The 12,731-nt window shown below is 46.3% G+C and overlaps 1 protein-coding gene across 7 annotated transcripts in view; it reads right to left on the bottom strand.

Annotated features, from left to right (window-relative positions):
* Positions 1-12,731, bottom strand: part of CHL1 (cell adhesion molecule L1 like) — a 105,478-nt gene that overhangs the window by 77,494 nt on the left and 15,253 nt on the right. Inside the window, exon 1 of one of the 7 annotated variants that reach the window (XM_008643619.2) lies at positions 6,325-6,533. The exons of 5 other annotated variants lie outside the window; for them this stretch is intronic. The gene's annotated coding sequence lies outside the window, so the exon portion shown is untranslated. Of the gene's footprint in view, positions 1-5,197; positions 5,310-6,324; positions 6,534-12,731 lie in introns of those variants that run through there. One more of the 7 variants, XM_017747246.1, reaches the window with a different exon arrangement.

Raw genomic sequence — 12,731 nt, 5'->3', positions numbered from 1 at the left:
TGGGACAGTGGGGGGTCTCCCTGCCCGTGGCAGGGGTGGCACTGGAGGGGCTTTAATGTCCCTTCCAACCCAAGCCATGGCACGGTTCTGTGACACTGAAACAAACAGCGATGGACAAGTGGCCCAGCTTTGGGAAGAAGCCAGCCCAGAGCCAAAGCTCACAGCAGGAGCCAGACCCTGCTCATGATGCATCCCAGATTCCATCCATCAGCACAGGCAGTGAGAGCCCCACGGCCAGGAGCTGCTGAGCAATGGAATGAGCCACAGGCAAAGCGCGGGCGCCCTTCACACCCAGGAACTAAAAGGGTACAAGTGGAGAGCAGGGAGAAGAGGTTTTGAGTTCCAGCATATCAAAGGCTTAGTGACATTCAAGTAATAAGAAATAATGAATACTTAACTCCCAGTTCATATTAAAAAACCTATTAATGTTTTATTTTGTCATCCATAATGAAAATAGGAATTGGGCTCGTGGTTCTTAATGATATCAACGGTGTACGAGGAAAATTGCTGGGCCAAAACCAAGGCAGGAGTGGGCAGCCCTGGCAGCCTGGGTTTGGACTCTGGCAGCCTCAGCCACAAACCAGCACTTCTCTGCACTCTGTGAAAAGTTTGTGAGGGCAGAACATGAGCTCAGGACAGGATGATGTGGATTCCAAATCTCGAATCTGACCCTGCCAGTGCAGCCCTTCCCTTTCCCAAATTGCTGTGGTGTCTTTAATTAGGGAGATGGTCTTGGACAGGAGGCAGAAATTCAAATCCCAGCTCTGACAGACTTTACATAGGATCTTACTGAACTTTGTTGTGTCGTGATGCACTTTCTTCTTCCATCTTCTGAATACCTGCTCACGTTCATACCATTCTCAGGATGGGACCTGTGTGCAATGAATGTAATCCCTGAAATTCCCATGCATACACAGGTCTATTCTAATAACAGTACATTAAATCCTAACCTATTTAAACCTTATTTTAAGGTGCATTTGTTCCAAATTTGCCAGGAAATCCAGGCTGTTAATTACAAACAAAAGGATGCTTGAATCAGCCTTGTACCAGCTCACAACTGTGACACGGAGGTTTCACAGGAGGATTGACAGCACCTGTGATCCTGTAAAAATGATGAACTAAAGTGTGCAGGCCCTAAATAATGTGAGTAAGTGCCCAGGGTATTCAGCAGGGTGAAAGGAGTGGAATTCTACACTTTCTGAGCAGGGCACACCATCTGCTCCGCTGTGGGCACTCAGCTCACACCCTCCACGGGCTTCCAGTGCAGCTGAAGTGACACCAGGAGACAGGAGGACATCAGTGACAATCACTGCCACTTGGGTCCTCACACTCTGCAGCTTCCAGGGAGCTGGGGGGAGAACACACTGAGGAGTTCCAGCCACAGCTCCCGTCCGGAGGGACTGACGGGAGCGACAAGGCTCATGCAGTAAAACAGCGGAGATAAAATCCCGGATTTCCCTTCCCAGAGCAGTCAGTGACAATGACACAACACAGAGCTCTCCCAGTGATCCCTTCCTCCTGCTTCCCCTGTGGTCTAACAGGCAGGATAAGGTCACACTGGCAGCACTGATCCTGCTCTCAGCACAGCGTTCCCACCCTGGCACCACTCACTCCTCTCCAACTCCTCAGCCAGGGAGCCAAAGCCCCCCCTATTCCTTACTCCTTTGGTGCTCTTCCCTCTCTCATTCCACCAGGACCCAAGCAACAAAGCTCACCCATCCCTGGAGAACGCAGAACTGCAGCAGGGTGGATAACCAAGCCTGGGGACACATCTGAGTTTCAGAGAACACTTTTCCCAAGCTGGGTTCAGCCAGTCCAGGTTTCAGCTTCCCTGCTGTAACTCCATCATTTATTACGTGCCAGGCCCTGCCAGAGCAGATCTGCTTTGCATATCCTATTACTTATCTGAGCATTTAGCCACAGGACCCTCTGGAGAGCACATTATCAAAGATTAGGGACTAATTTGACCAAAGACTTCCCTGGAGAGCAGCAGTGCTCCCGTGCAGAAGACACAACTGCTGCTGCAGCCCAAGGGGCAGGGATGAGCAGAGAAAAGGTTGAACCTTCCTGCTTTGGGTTCTCTCCAGTTTAAACTGGCCACTAATCCCTAATAATTTAATTTATTTGCATTAATGGACCAGGGAGTCAATATTTGCATTAGCCTATTGCACAAAATATGTTGACATGTTTCTTCTAAATCTGGTTCAATTTCATTTCTTAATGCTAAAGCACCTTTATTTCACGAGATATGGGGAGCCTAATTAATATTTCATGCTTATTACTTAGGCTCAGCCTCACAATAATCAATTCCTAAACCCAGGGCTCTGCTCGGAGTATTTAATCTTTTGGAATCTTCAGTGCACCTCCGATCCTCAATGAATTTACATCAAGCTGATTTGTTTCTATTCTCATACCTGAACCCTTATTGCTAATTAGAAGAGAAAAATAAGTGTATTGTTGTCTCTGCAGTTGGGGTGTTTATTTCGTCTCCTCCTCCTCACGTTCCTCCTCTGCACTTTTCGCCTACAAGGCATAAAGTACTGAGTGATTTCCAGACACAAAGTTCCTGAATTTAATCTAAATTAAGCCCCATGTCCAATTTGATAACAAATCCCTGCAATGTGACTATTCACACTGGGTAAATATGGCATGATTGTAATTACAAACTCAAAAATCATAACACGAAAGTGTTGATTAATGCTTCAAAGCAGATTTTCCAGCATTGTGTACATGGAATCCATCTGATTCATCCTGTATGTGGTTGCTCTGTTTGGCCTCAGGCTAAAAAATTAATTTTTTCAAACTATTTCTTCCCACTATAAATGTTTCTGCTGGGAAAATTGGCCACTTTCTTTCTTTCTCATTTAAAGATCTTTGAATTCAAGCCACACAGCCAATAAATATGTCTGGAGTTCATTATTTTCTGGGCACACCAAGGTGGTTTTTACTGTAACAGACATCACCCCTGAGTGGGAATTGTGACTTTGGGAAGTTGAGTTGCTAAATTTCAAAGGAATCTCCTATAGGAAGAATCAACAAGCAGTCAATTTTTTTTTTCCAAGTCCTTTTCTACAGCCTTTTCCTGCAAGTGAGGAAGAAAATGATGGTTGGAAATGCTCCATTCCTACTCCTAAACACTGATAAAGCTGGCTAAACCAAAAATATGTTCAGATTTATTTCCAAGTCTAAGTTGGAATAAAATCACCTTTCTGGAGTGCAGGAGCATCCTTCTGACCTCCCCTTCTAGGAAAGAGCTGGATTCCCACGTCCTCCTTTTCCAGGAATCAGCTCTGAATATTAGGCTGAGCTTTCCATCCTGCCAGAGCAAATCTGGGCAGCCTCAGCCCATCCAAATGCTGCTCCTGTGAGGGGTTTGGGGACCTGCACTGCTGATAATTAACATCCCCTCTGAGCTGGAGCATCCCTGCTGCCTTCCCTACCACAACATGCAGCATTTTAATATTAAACAGCCACAGGGGGGAAAAAAGAGGGAGGGGATGGGAGGAAAAAAAAAAAGGACTGTTAAATTCTTAAGTTTTGGTGCCTGAAGGGGATCAAATCCAGTCTGAAAAGATCTGTCTGGACAGTTATGGACAGAGCTCTCAGGGCTCGGTGTCAGCTCAGACAGATGAGCTGGATATTCACAAATTCCTCACCCACCACTCATAAATGACTTTTCTTCAGCCCAGCAATCAGCAGCTGGCAAACTGGGGGGGGAAATAAGGTCCCACCTAAGCAGAGCTTTTCCTGTACATATTCCATGGATTCTGGGCAGAGTGTGCAGTGAGGGGGTGAGGAAGCCGTGGTTTCAGTCATTGCTTTCATCAAATTTCATTTCTTTGCAGCTGCAAAAGCCTGTGCAAGGAGAACTAAAGCTTCTTTTATGGAAGGAGGAGTGGAAAAAATTCCAACCACCCCAATGCTCATGGAAAATAAGGTGAATTCTATAGAAAAGTCAAATCCATAGGCACTAAAATTCCCTCCTCAGTGGTGTTATTTGCCAGGCCTTCCACAGATAGATGGGAAAAAATCATTGATCTAATGCAAAAAATTATCTTCATTAATATGAAAACCTAAACATGCCAGGGAGGGGCATTCTGAAGTTTTATCCTACTGGATCCTGCTATTCCTCTGGAGAAATGTCAGCAGAGCACTGAGCAGACAGGAAAGCTGGAAGACTGATTAAACCACGTTTAAAACCATGAGAACATGCAAAACTGAGTCTTTTCCAGGATCATTAAAATAAACCTTAATTACAGAGCCCACGTTTATCTGTGTCATCCGATGTCACAATACTTCAAGGTTGATGATGAGGGGAAAAAGGCAAAAATCCCCAACAACTGCATCCAGCAGCAGAGCAGTATCTGCATTATTCATCATCGGTCGTGCAGTGACAGATCCAAAATAATTAGTATTATCCACATTAACTTATGCAATTCCCCTGCCTAAAGAGAAGCCATAAAGAAATGTAAAGTAATTATAAAGCAGAGATGCTCTGGATGGGCTGGGAAGTTCTGGTGGAGCAAAGCTTGGAGGGAGGAGGAAGAACAAAACTTGTTAATAACATGGAGTGGCAAAACAATGCAGTTGTTAAAGGAGAAAAGTAAATGAATTGAAAATTCTGGTGTGCACGTCACAGATTAGGAAAACCTGCGACTTTGCAGCAAAATGGAAAAAAAAAAGAAAGAGAAAAAAGTAAAAGAGAGACAAAAATAACACTAGAGAAGAAACAGAAAAAATAAACAAGATATAAATAAGTATGTAGAAAAGATTATAAAAAGGTATATTTTATGTTCTTTTAGTCTGCGCTTTCATAACAAAAACCTAGGACAGAGTCCAGTTAAGCATGGAACAGAATCCTGGAATGATTTGGGCTGGAAGGGACCTTAAAGCCCATCCCATCCCACCCCTGCCATGGCAGGGACACCTCCCACTGTCCCAGGCTGCTCCCAGCCCCAATGTCCAGCCTGGCCTTGGGCACTGCCAGGGATCCAGGGGCAGCCCCAGCTGCTCTGGGCACCCTCAGGCTCTGCCCACCCTCCCAGGGAAGAATTCCTTCCCACTATCCCATTAACCCTACTCTCTTTCAGTCTGAAGCCATTCCCCCTTGTCCCATCACTACTTTTTCCTGATGAAAATCAGAAACTTTTATCTCTGCAAGGACTTCTGTCTGAAAAGATAATTGACATTTACTTACTGTCCATACAGAGCCAAAGGTAGAACAACCACTAAGCTAACATCAAAGTTAGCAAGAGATTCCTGTGGACTTCAGCAGAGTTTGGCTCCCACCTCCAGAAGGAATTGCAAGAAACTCCAGCAGAGTTTGGATAAATCTTCAGAAGCTGGAAGGGCACTGCCTTGACGTGCAGCTGCCCCCATTTATTACAAAGACAGAAAGAAGCTGCTTTCCCTCAGAAGGAGCCAAAAAGAAAAAAAAAACCATCAGGCAAAACCTGGCACATCCCAGAGCAGCCAAATCTGGAGCTCATTACCGGGAGCGCCTGCACAGCCCTGGGGACTGCACCTCCTCGTGCCAGCTGGGAATGTTCACCGTCACAAAGGGTTTTGGTAGGACACTAAAAATCCAAGCAGTGCTGAAGAGAAGCTGATTTTCAGCAGAGGAAGTCAGATTTTTCTGAAAGGTCCCCACAGACCACCTGTATATCTGAGTTCTCCAAAGCTCAAATGTATCAGAAACATGCTTAACAAAGAAAATCTGGTGCATTTGGTCAGCAAACAACTGGCTAAAAATCTCCTTCCTCTCTGAACCTTGTCAGAAAAGGTAAAAGGGATTGTCCCAGTAAAGGTTATTTCAGATGTGTTTTAAGAAGCAGGAAGCAGCAGGCACTTGAGAATAAACTCAAATGTCTCAGCTCTGCCCATGAGCTGCGAGGGGACATCAGGCACAGCTGGGAGATTGACAAAGCAGGGTTTGTTGAGAGAGATAAAAGAAAAGAAAAAGAAGAAAACCCCATAACAGCAACAACAAAACCCACAAAACATCTGGGCTAAGACTGCAATTCAGAAACTCTTCCTTTATAGAAAAAAATCCTGACCTTACACCGAGACGTGGAGTAACCAAGGCTCTGCTACAAAACTGCAAAGAGACAGAGAGAAGGTGGAGAGCCAGACAAAAACACAAAACACCAAGTCTGTGCAGGGACACAGCACAAACATCTCCCCAAAGGGCTCTGACCCACCACAACTCCCAAACCCTGCCTCGCACTCCATGAGCCAGACAATATCTCACATCTGCCCCTTTCTGGGCATCAACCAGCCATGAGACCCCCAAACCTGCCTTTCACCAGCTCAGAAATTCCAGACCTTCCTGGGGTTGCCTGTGGGCTTCTCCTCCTTCTCCTCACTGCTCTGGATGGCTTTGGGACCTCTCTTGTCCCCTCATGCTCCTCCTGGGTTGATGCTGCTCCTTCCCGCCAGGACACGGTGCTGCCTCTGCCCCTCGGAGCAGCTTCCCCAAGGAATCCGGACTATTCCAGGGAATTGAACCTGAAATGCTCTGCAGATGCACTGAGTGGCCATTTAAGCAGTGAGTCATCTTCTCTGGGAGCCTTTTAAGGAACGTGGCTGGCACATTTTCAAGGTGCATTTCTTAATCCCGAGTTTTGCAGTTTGCAGGGTGATACATCCCGGAGCTGGGAATATGGATCATATGGCAGCAGACCACATTTACCGGGGGAAGAGCATTTAGCACCAGATTTTCCTGTATGGCACTTGCAAAGGGTGATCCTAAAATGTCTGAGTTTGTCCTTGTGCTCTATTTCAATTAACTCCTCCTCTAAAGGGAGTCAGTTCAGCTTGGCCAAGAAAGACTTAAATTCTATCTCCTGTTGCAGCTGAGCAAATGATATTTGAAACATTTTTAAATTGAATTCCTAAACTCTGCTCATTTCTGTCTCTGACTCCCAGAGCTGTCGGAAACTTTTCCAAAGCTTTTCTTTTTTTGTTTGTTTGTTTTGGGGGTTTTTTTGTAACTACCAGCATCCTATCCCCTACACCTGCCTTCACTTTCTGGGGGGTTTCTGTTAAGATCAGCCTAGCAATAAATTTTATACAACCAAATTACTGAAAGTACCGTGGAACTCTGTGTAATTAGTGTGTAAATAATTAACACTCAAGTATGATCACTTCCAACGAGTCCATCCTAGGCTATGATGGCCTCTCACACAATTTCTCTTAGATCACTATGAAATACTGCTACATCTTCATTTTTCCACTCTGAATCTGCAAATTACACAGAGGACCAGGTTCTTCCCAGGAGGATCTCAGGATGCACCAGAAGACCCTGTACCAATTTATGATGTGTGACACCTTTTTTATCAATTACATTTCTAAACAGTAAATTATTTCTGATTATTCTGAATTTTCTAGAAGCCAGTGTGCACCTGCCTTTGCTACGTCACCAAGCTGCTGCTTCTCTGCAATGCCTGGTGAGATAAAAGCCTGGAAGTGTTTTTATCCCTCTTTCCAAAGAGCCAGTGGGCTGCAGATGGGTGAAAGTGGCAGACTTGGAGACAAAAAAACCCAACCCAAGTGAGTCAGAGAAATCTGATGATTCATCCAAACCCAAGGGAAGAGGAAGGAAATGGTCTCATATTTTCTGTAAAACAAGTAAATAATACCCAGTGCATCCAGGTCACTAATTTGGGCAACTCAGCAGGGAACTGGAGAACCTCTTCCTCAGAAACAGTCACAATTAACAATCCCTAATCACTAAGAAAGCTAATTCCTTATGTTACACTTCTCAATAAAATGAGGTACGATGGAAGTCTGGAGAGATTAATACCAAAACAATATTCCAAAATATACACCCAGTAACGGAGCAAGGATGAGCACCAGCTTGGTCCCTAAGGATCAGGATGCCAGCCTGTGCTCTGATGTCAGAGCTCCCACCTGAGCTCATGGAATACAATATTTATTCTTCCTACATATAAATGTACACCAATGATCTGTATGGACACTTAACTCGCAGCGAGACGAAGAATTAATGATATTAATTAGATACTTTATAACTGAAAATCTCTGTTCTTTGCAATTCTACCTCTCTACAGCAAAATGCTCCCTTATCCTTTCACATACACCCAGAACTAATCCAATTCCTTTAACACAGTGATCCTTTTCCTGATGTGTTTCTCCCCAAAATGTTGGCACAACATTCCTTTGCTGCCTTGTGGCACAATCATCCTCCCATCACCAGCACTCAGACCTCGGATATTGCCTCCTGTGGGATCCAGAGGGGCACTTTTCCTGCAGGCACAGCTCTAAATACCAGCTCACTTTGTTCTGCAGGTGTGAGAATGACTTTGAACAGAAAAAAGTGTGATGAGAAACCAAAGCTCAAGTTAATCCTAATACCAGGCAACCTCTTCTCACTGATCTTTAATACCTCCTGCAAGAAGGGAAAATAAAGTTTCAGGGCTGGCCATTGCCAGCAATCCTCAGGAGCCCAAAGGCTACAGCTCATGATGGCAACTTCAAAAAAATCTGACAAAAGCATTAGGAGTTCTGAGGGAGACAAATGTTTGTGTTCCAGCCCCTTGGCTGAAGAAATCCTTTAATGAGTTGCATCAAGAACTGCTCTTCGTTGCAAAGCAAGTAACAAGCAAAAGGTTTTGCCAGTGCTTTCTGAGTGTGGCTGTTTTGGTGTCCCACGAGTGCCTTGGCAAGGCTAAAACACAGAAAGATTTGGTAAAGCTACTCCTTCCCAAAATGCTGCTTTTAAAATTAAAAATGCCTCTGTTATCATCTTCATGGTGAAATATTCATTTATTCTATGCCAGGCTGGGCTTTCAGAGTTTTACTGAAGAATTCTGAACTATCCAAATTCCACCCCAGTAACCCCCAGCTCTGGGGACTGACCCAGCCTCACCCACCAGCCCTGGGGACAGGACAGCAGCACCCCAGAGGTGTTGGGGGACCCCAAAAACACCTCATGCCCAGGAATTCACCAACATTCTCGCAGATAAAATCTCAAATGTAAACCCTTCAGAGAAAGATGAAAATCCTGAATAATGAGCAGGGGTTTGGCAAAAACTGAGCATCTTGATTTGGGGAATAAAGGTTATAATGTTGAAATGGACTGGATTCGTGAGAAATGCCTTTTTTTTTTTTTCCCCTTGGCAAAGGGGAAAAAAGAAATGCTCTTTTCTGGGACAGCTTGTTGAGGAAATGAGGCTCTTTCCACTCATGCAACCTGTCCCATCCATCCAAACCTCTCGGTCACTGGCAAGCAGGGGAGCTGCAAAAGAAAGAAACTCCAACCAGTGCTTCCACTGAGTAAAAAGACATGGCAAATTCTGTTTGAGAGCAGCTGACTGGCAAATCTCAGCGTGTTTGCTGGCAGCTCGGGCAGGCTGTGCAGAACACGGCCTGTGAGGAGCTCAGGACTATCTCCTGCCTGCTGGGGAAGGCACAACAGGCACGAGCTCTGCCCCGTGCAGGGACTGGGAATGCCAGGCAGTAGGAAACCAAGACAGCCTTTTAGGTTCACAGGTTACAGAATATCTTGTTTTGTCAGAAGGGCTCAATTTTTAATTACCAAGAGAGAATTGCTTTCCCTGTTATTTCGTGCTCTAGGGTTATTATTAACTTTTTAACATAAATCTGCATTGTAGAACCGTAAACCCGAGTTGGTTAATGAAAACAACCACCCTGTAGGGACGCAGCAGCTCAACAGATGATCAAAAAGCCTTTTTTGCATCATTAATCTGCAGGATTTCATGAAAGAATTAACAAAAATAAGCATTTCTCTAACGCAGGCATGAAGCATCCTTGAAAATATCAATCCCTCCCCCAAAACCAGTTTGCCCAGAACCACTGCACAGCAACAAAGAGTCCCTCAAATCCGAAATGAAATCATTAAGCAGCAAGAACTCAGGGGAGAGCTCTCCTTGCCCAGTGGAAGAGGTTTCATAGCCCTCCCATCTGCACCCTGCACTCGTTCATTAATTCCCAAATGAGCAATGGCGAGCGCAGACAGTGTCCCTTTGTCTCCTGGCTGAGTCCCTTGTTAGTGGGTGTCCCTTCACCCCTCTCCCCGAGACACAACTTGTGGTGTGACGACAGAGACCTCGTGGGGAGCTCCAGCCAACGCAAACTGACCGAGAAAAAGGATCACGGTGATTCCTCAGCAGCCTCTTCCCAGGGAAAAGCCGCTGGGGCCGCATCCCGGCGCCCTCACACCTTCCAGCAGCCCTAATCCCACAGCCAGCAAAGCCCCAGCCCTCAGCTCATGCAGGAATCCACTGAGCATCTGTCGGTGCCTGCCTGCCATGCAGCAGATTACAGGGAAACAAGCCTTGGAAAAGCTGTGCCTGTTAAATCTGAAGAGCCGTAACAGCACCCAGGTTCTTGAATTTAATGAGGCAACAGCACTTAGGGCTGACTCTTCCTAAATGCATATACGCAAATAATTCCCTTGTAATGAACTCCTGAGGCAACTGCCTTTGCCCTTCCTGCTAATGATAATAAATTCCATCCAAATTATTCCAGGCACTGAACAGCCCCTGTCCTGTTCTTAGCCCTGTACAAGGACAGAGGAACAGCTACACTGAGGGGAAAAGGAGCATCAGGCCACTGAGCAATAACTCACTGCGCCCTGGTTTGCCACACTCAGACACGAGCAACGATTTTGTTTTTGGCAGGACAAAAGATGCTAAGCTTGGCAGGGAAGATTTAAGAAGAAACTGATTTTTTTTTCAAATGGAGTAGTGAGGAAATATGCAAAGTGAGAATTCTCCAAGAGATATCTGCCTGCTTGGGAATCCTATTTCCAGGCAGCCACAGAAGATGGTACAGCCAAATAAACAGATTAAAGCCCACGGGCTGTCGGTACAACTGAACAATGATCCGTCTTAGAGATGCTCTGGAATAACTTCTACTGCAGCAATTTATGATGTGCCTGACAGGAAGGGTTTGGAGGGAACATGCCAATAGCTCAGCAGCATTTAAAGAACATCCCCAAGTTATTTGTCACATCTCTGTCAGGCCCGGCTCGGGTGAGGTGCTCCGTAACCACAGCAGCTTTTAGAAACTGGAGCTGCAGTGACTTTCAAGCCTTCTGTTGCTGCCAGGTGGTTGATTTGGTAAGGCAGGGTGTAATTCTGGGAGTCTTCTCAGCCTGCACTTGCGGCACAGAAAGCAGGGATCCATCCTGGGCATCCCTATGGAGCAGTGAACGCCGGAGCGGGAGAGGAGCTCCCAGACACACAGCGACTTGTGCGATTTCCTTGTCACCACCCGAGCACTGTCACAGACAGGAGAGGTGAGCACTGCACTGAACACGTGGCTGGGGATGGAAAGGCAGGGCCGGTGCTGCCCAAAGCTGGGACGTCCCAGGGCAGGCAGGGAATGGCCAGTGCCACCACTGCCGCCTCGGCACCGGCTGGAGATGCGCGGTTGGGTTGTTCTTTCCTGGAGAAACCTCAGCCCAGTGAATCCCACCCAGATGAGGAAACCCATCCAGGAGGGATTGGAGCATCAGAATTGGGACTCAGACTGTCAGGAAACAAGGCAAGTCCTCATCACATTGTTACAGCAGGGATTACTGTAACATGCCTATATCAAACCAGGAGTCCCGTGGAAAAGAAATACACATGGACGGATTGTTGGTAGATGTTTCAGAGATGTTCATTTCCCCAGCCCATGGCCGGGCTCTGCCGAGGAACCCTCACAGTCTGGGCCGAGGGTCCCTGCCCGCACAGGGAACACAAACCAACAACGGGGACCGAGGCTGCCCAGGGGCAGGGAAACACCGTGCCTCCCCTCAGGGCCCCTCTCCCAGGGCTCCATGGCAGGGGGAGGAGACCCTAACATCTCACCCGTTTATTTTTAACAAAAGAGATGTAAAACTTAACATTGAAAACAACAAGGACAGTTTCAAAATAAAACAAGCCACCCTCCTGAGTCTTTGAATGTCGAAACAGATTCTGTGGAACATCTTAGGGCTGACAGAAGGGGGACAGAACTCTCTGAGCATGCTTTGTGGGGAAACTGAGGCAGGAGAGGGTTTAACTTCTTCCCTCCCCCTTTTCATCCCCCACTCGGCATTGGAAAGGGATTTTTGGGGAAACAATTGGCAAAAGCATGGTTTTGTGAGGGAAACCATGGATGAAAAAACGGATTGGGAATACACTGGGGGTAATAGGACATAGGGTAAAAGGGAAAGGTGGGATTAGGAAAGGGAGACTGTAGGGGGGACTTACAATGGAGATATTGTCTAACATGACTACGATTTTTTGCATATATACTGCCTTTTACAGGAACACCATCAGGCCCAGTGACCTGCGACGCTTGTAACCCTTTTCTACCTCGTATAATTTTGAATTCCACGACTTCTCCATCTCCCAAGCTTGGGATGCATTTTTCAGGGTTATTCTTTTTAATAGCAGTTCTATGCACGAATATGTCTTGCTGGTTGTCACACCTTGTTATAAAACCATAATTTTGCTTAACATTATACCATTTTACTATCCCTAAGATCTTAGTTACTATGATCTTTTCCTTTTTCCGAGTGGCTGCTGTTTTCTGTCTCGCTGCGTCTGTGCTCTCTCCTTTGGTCGCTCCCGTGTTGGAATTGTCGGGGCTTCTCATGCCTGCGCGCCCTTCCCGGGGTCGCGTTCGGGGCTGCGCGGGCCAGGCCGGGCCGGGCCGCGCCGCTCAGTTCTCCGTGCGTCGCCTCCTCTGCTCTCCGCTTTGCTGCCGATGCCAGGCGC

Source organism: Corvus brachyrhynchos, unplaced genomic scaffold (genome assembly GCF_000691975.1).
Source record: "Corvus brachyrhynchos isolate BGI_N302 unplaced genomic scaffold, ASM69197v1 scaffold91, whole genome shotgun sequence".
Classification (NCBI taxonomy): Eukaryota; Metazoa; Chordata; class Aves; order Passeriformes; family Corvidae; genus Corvus; species Corvus brachyrhynchos.
Note: the sequence above shows the minus strand (reverse complement) of the source record. Positions and strands in the feature narration are given on the sequence as shown.